A 6,271-nucleotide genomic window follows, 5' to 3' on the forward strand; every position below is an offset into this window, starting at 1 on the left:
AGTAAGGTCTCAGACCCACTGTCTTTTCCTATTATTCTCAGGCTCATGCACGCCCAATCAGAAGGGATGCTGGTTGGATGCAACTTCATGGCTAGACTGTCATTCATCAAGGTATAACAAGAAAAAACAAAACGAATGTAAAAAAAAAAAAACACTCGAACTGGTTATTTGTTAGGCAAAAAATAAGATCTCAAAAATTCCAAAACAGAAATTGTACAAGTTGTGTTTGCTTTCTGTCACAATAATATATAATTATATTCTAACATATATTACAATTTTAAGGAACTATTTATTTTATGTGTGTCAATGCTTCCATATGTACACACACACATATATATGTATACACACATATATATACATATACATATGTGTTTGTGTGTGTGTGTGTGTGTGTGTGTGAGAGAGAGAGAGAGAGAGAGAGAGAGAGAGAGAGAGAGAGAGAGAGAGAGGAGAGAGAGAGGGAGCACTTTGAACCTTCAGAGGGCTTCGGATTCTCTCAAACTGGAGTTATAGGTGACTGGGAGCTACCTGAATTGGGTGTTATGAACTAAACCCAAGCACTCTGCAAGAGCATCAAATGTTCTTAACCACTAAGTCTTTGGTCCCTATTACAGTGTTTTTAAATGACAAAATCATCATAACCTGCACAAAATAAACACAACAGAGATTTTATTTACATCTCTAACCAATGGAAAAACCAACAGGATTATAATTACAACTGTTCAAAATAGAGTTAAATGAGTAGGAAAGAGGAAAAGAAGAGAACAGCAAAAGGAGAGGGGAAAAGGGGGAAAGAGAGAGGTTAAGGCATGGCTGTCTTCCAAGTGACAATCCCCAGTAGCTTCCTTGTCCTTTGATGTCACCCCTAATCACAAAGAAAAACAGCAAAATCTTCATTTTTAGAAGCAACATTCCAGTAAACAACACTCATTGTTTGTTGAGTGTTGTTTACAACAACAATGAATACAACAAATTTACAAATAGATGCAAAGTCTACCTGCTTTGAAGAGACAGTTATCCCATGTTGTCACCAGACATAATCAACAGATCTAAGAATTATTCACACTGTTATCGACTTGCTCAATCAGAGACTCCAAAATCTAGTTCAAATATGGTGAAACTCGGAGCTAATTTGAAAAGGCTCCCTACAAAGGACATCTAGTAACTTGTTTGCCTATTTCAATCTTGTCAAAAATTTTCTATGTTTGTGTGCATGTCGTTTTCCTATTGAGCTTATTATGTATCCCTGGACAAAAGCTACTTATTGTTGGAACAAGAACGAACTCAATAATTATTTTTAAAACTAATTTTGATTTTATACAAAAAAAAAGTTTAAAGAAAGATGTTTAGAAAGAACGATGAGCGAGGTGTGGTGGTGCACACCTTTAATCGCAGCTCTCATGGAGGCAGAAGCAGGTTTATCTCTGTGAGTCCAAGGCCAGTCTGGTTACAAAGTGAGTCCAGGACAGCCAAGGCTACACAGAGAAACCCTACCTCTAAAAACAGAAGAAGAAGAAGAAGAAGAAGAAGAAGAAGAAGAAGAAGAAGAGGAGGAGGAGGAGGAGGAGGAGGAGGAGGAGGAGGAGGAGGAGGAAGAGGAGGAGGAAGAGGAAGAGGAGGAGGAGGACAGGGGGAGGGGGAGGGGGAGGGGGGAGAGGAGGAATAAAGTTATGTTATTTACAGGAAAATGTGTATAGAACTAGAGATCATCATGCCAAGCAAAATAAGCCTGCTTCAGAAAGATAAGTGCCTCCTGTGTTCTCCCATACGGAAAAACTAGATTTAATATGCATCCAGAGATCAGGCACAGCAGTACACACCTGGCATTCTAGGACTTGGGAGGCAGAGACCAAAGAATTCCTAGAAATTTCAGGCTAGTCTACATAGTGAGTCCCAGACCAGCTAGAACGTCATATGTTCTCAAAATTAACAGACAAATCCTCAAACGTGTGTGTGTGTGTGTGTGTGTGTGTGTGTGTGTGTGTGTAATGAAACCAGAAAGGGAACCATGTTAGGAAAGAAAAAGTCTAAAGAAAGGGGAAAGAACAAGGGATAGTGTGATAAGGGAAAGAAGGACAAATAGAACATCTTTTTATCCTATGTGCAAAACTTATATTTAAATCTACCAGTTAAATATAGTGTGAAAGCCATGGGAGGAAGGGAAGGCTAATGAGGGGGTGAATATGGAAAAGTACAATGTTGTATATGTATGAAAATGTCACGATGATTAAAAATGACTAATAATGAAAAATAAAGAAACTCTGTTGTCATAAACAATCACAGGAAGCAATTCTGGTCGATTCTTTGAAATTCTGATTGCATGCCAAAAACTACATCATGATCTATATCTATATTACTTAATGATTCATCACCTGTTAAACTAGATTTTCACTAAACTAATTAGATTTCATGAAAAGCAAAGAAATACAAATAATCTGCTTGTTACCCTTATCTGAGTCATTACTTTCTCAACAATATTTTAGTGCCTCAGGGACGTGTTACCCCAGCACAGTGCTCCATGCCCAAAATGAAGCCTGACTTCTGTGAACTGGTTTCATCCACTCTTAAGTGTCTATCTTTCTTGGTATCTCCCTGTGCCTGGCACGTATAGGATTAAAACAAAAGCCTAACGGGAATCAAAATCAAACAATGACTAGCAAGAATAGGCTTACTATAAAACGAACAAGGCTCAAGTTGAGCAAGAACGCCTGAAAATGCCTGGTGGAGAAGCAAGCAGCTCCAGCAGGTGCAGATCCGGACCCTAGTTGAAGGACTTTTTCCTCACTTATCACTTACATCAAATTGTACACACAGAATTGCTAGCATCTTGTCACAACCAAAGTTGATTGTGCTTTCATTTTTCTTTTTCCATGGGAGTGACATATTTGATAAATTATGAACATATTCTTACAATGGAGGAAGAGAAAACATTTAAGGTTTTTTTAGTGTTATGTATTTTATGTATTATAATCATATACATTTGTGGAGGTGGGAACAGAGAGGTAGGTACACATGAGTGTAGGTACCTGAAGAGACCAGAAAGGGACCTGAAGCTGGAGTTAAGGGTAGTTGCTCGTCATGTCACTTGGGTGCTGGGAACCAAACTTGGGTTCTCCGAAAGAACAGTATGTGCTCTTAACTATTGGACCATTTCTCCAGGCCCAAGAAGAACCATTTAAATAAAACAAGTAAAGCAATGATTTGGATAACTATGAAGTGTCTTCTTTTCTCGAGCCTAAGTACAGTGGAATTAAGGGCCAGTATAGATATGGACAAGAAACTAGAGTGACCGGAGACTATCCAAACCCACACTAACCAAAAAATATTCAGAACACTCAAAATATTTGTATCAATATGAACAGATTCTGGGTCAAAATCGTAAACAGGCCAGTGGGAGTTTAACCAACCTAAAGGCATAAGAATCTTACAGACATTCTGTTTTGTTGATTTGAGGCAAATTAATTACATTAATGAAAATGGCACCAAAGTATTAGGTAAGAGTTTAAGGAGGTCTTTGTTTTTTACTTAAACTCCTTTGCTGTGTATTAGCAGACGGAGCTGAAAGAAAGAAAGGAGGAAGAAGAAAGACAAAACCAGATTCTCAATAAAGTTTCCTGACACCGAGTTGAAGTTAACCTGGGCATCTGAAATTCTGAGAAGTATAGATAGCAACTGAATTCCCCAAGCGTGCCAGTTTCAATCAGCATGCTAATGAAGGCTTCCTGCTCTAGTCTTTACCCAAGACAAGTGGCCTAACATACTAATTAGTCTTTTCTGCTGGTGGGTCTCCAGATGCCTGCCCTTCAAGGAAAGCCTTGGGATGGTTTGAGATGATCTTTGGTTTCTATCTCTGCTTTCTTCAGCATTTCTCTGCTTATAAAACCAAGCTCTCAGGCCACATCGGAACACATGCTGTTTTGTAAACCAATGCTTCTCAATTCTAGAATTGGAAATAAGTTCAGTTACGCTCTTTAGATGTTTTTAATGCTCGGCTTTGGGGAAAGCTTTCCAATAAGAAGCCATCAGGGGAAGAAAATGGTTAAATGCATTTCACTAACCTGAAGGTTTTGGGTAGATGTTTCCCCAGATTTTTGGCAACAGTCTCGAACTGTTCACCATATGACCAGAATTGAGCTGAAATATAAAAGAGTGATTTTTTTCTATTTAATAACTAAAATTAATTTTACATAAACTACCCAAAAAGAATATCTGTGTTATCTTTTGATTCTCTGTGTAGCAGGTGCACTAAATGACTGTTGTGTGCCAGGGAGCAGAGATGACCAAAAGGACACAGCCAAAATAGGGAGAGAAGGACCTTGAGGACATGTCAAGATCTGGTGTAATTCAAGGCATTGTTTGTGCTTTGTTTTGTTCTGCTTTGTTTTTTAATCTATACTTTTGAAAAAGGCTTCGTCTTGTTGCTTCCTGTTATCCACAACCATCCTGGAAGGAGAGAAGTGATTGTTAATACAGTCACTTGTGTCTTTCTTTTTATCTATCAGACTACTAAAACAGTGGAGTGTCACAAATTAAAATTGCCCCAGGAATCCCATTCTGGATCAAGGGAGAGGCAGATACCCCAGTTCTAGCCAGAGGAGGAACTTGTCTCTACAGAGGAGGGTTCTTTTCCAACACGATATTTTATTGATTATTTGGGAATTTCATACAATGTACCTCGATGTTAACTGATTGTGCCTGCTTTCCATTTCTCCCACCCTCCCACCCTTGTGTCCTCCCAGCCCCACAAAATACACAAGTGCTATTTGTGTTGCCTATATACTCGCTAGAGCATGGTCAAACTTCCAGTGTCCAACCCCTTAAAGATATCTGAGTCCCTTTCTACCCACCTACCCACCCCCACCCCCATCAGAAGCCATCAGCTGTGAAAAACTACACCTCAATATCTTTATCACATCTTTTAAGGACTCTTCAATGACTACCTGTCTAGGCTGCTTCTTTTGGGGGTGTGGGACTCATCACAGAAACCTTCAATGTCTCTCATTCTTAATTGTAAGTCTGGAGTCATCAATAGCACTGCAACAGAAACTCCTAACCCATAACTGCCAGTGGCAGCATGAACCACGGACCTCATCACCATCTCACGGGTATCGACACAGCCCCAGCACAGATCACAGACATCAACCTGACTTCTGATAGCAGCAGGGGCCACAGACATCAACATGGTCTCCAGTGGCAGCATGAACCACAAGGCCTCCTGAGGCAGGAAAGACTATGGACACCAACATGGTCCTTGGTGTCAGGACAGACCACGGACATCCGCATGTCCTCTGGCTGTAGTGCAGACTCCTGGAGGCCACATGGATGTCTGTAGACTGTGCTTCTTGCAGAGGGCCATGGAGATGTTTGTGATCTCTGCTGCCGCTGGAAGCCTCGTCAACGTCTGTGGTCTATGTTACTGTCAGAGGCCATGTTCGTGTCCGTAATACCAGAGGAAAGTTTTGCACAGCCCTGACAACAGACTGGTTGTCTTGTGGACAGATGGGGCTCAAAGATGGGTTGGGGATAAAGAAACTCACCTTGACTGGTACTACTTAATTATGCATACCTCTTGCTCTCTGTTTAAGCCTAAACCTGGTGTTAGTACCCCAAAGATGGACTTGGAATCAGTGGATGCCTTTCCTTCTCTCCCCACTGTAGCCACATTGAATAAGCATCCTTTCTCTACTTTTTTTTTTAAAACATGACTTGTCTCTTTAATTGGCATGTTACAGATAGGCAACTGAGTCTAGCTTACTGGGGCATCCAGGTTTCAGGGTTTTTTCATACTAAATGTTTGAGGAACAATTTTGGTGAATTAGCCAGGAAAAAAAAGAAAGAAAGAAAAGAAAGACACCTTTTGAATGTCAAACCACTCACAGCCAGTTGATTCCAGATGAAAGACTGAACAGTCCCATGCAGTTGATGGAGTCACTTTATTCAGGGGCTTTTCTTATCACTCCACTTTGACTGGTACAGCTATTTACAACCATTATTGACATTCTGGGTCCAGAAGACCGGCCCTTGGCAAATTCTCTGTGACTCATGTACCTTGGGACTTGCCTTTTCTTTTCTAGGCTCATGTGAGCTGTTTGGGTTATTTATGAACTAAACTGGATTTCTGCCATTTGTCTGACAGGAAGTCTGGGTTCCTTGTCATTTGAGGGACTTCTGAACCATTAAGGCACGACTGAAACATTTGGGGGGCTACTGCTTGTGCGACAGAAATTAGCTTTGGAAACTACTGAGCAAATCTGAAAATCTGGTGAACTGT

The 6,271-nt window shown here is 40.4% G+C and overlaps 1 long non-coding RNA gene across 1 annotated transcript; it reads right to left on the reverse strand.

Annotated features, from left to right (window-relative positions):
* Positions 1-654: 654 nt before the first annotated feature.
* Positions 655-6,004, reverse strand: LOC311604299. Its single transcript, XR_014781447.1, has 3 exons — positions 5,878-6,004; positions 4,059-4,134; positions 655-865 (listed from the first exon to the last, which is right to left on the reverse strand). It is a non-coding gene; the product is annotated as an uncharacterized lncRNA (long non-coding RNA).
* Between the last annotated feature and the right edge of the window lie 267 nt (positions 6,005-6,271).

Source organism: Acomys minous (genome assembly GCF_964271855.1).
Source record: "Acomys minous genome assembly, chromosome: 9".
Taxonomy (NCBI): domain Eukaryota; kingdom Metazoa; phylum Chordata; class Mammalia; order Rodentia; family Muridae; genus Acomys; species Acomys minous.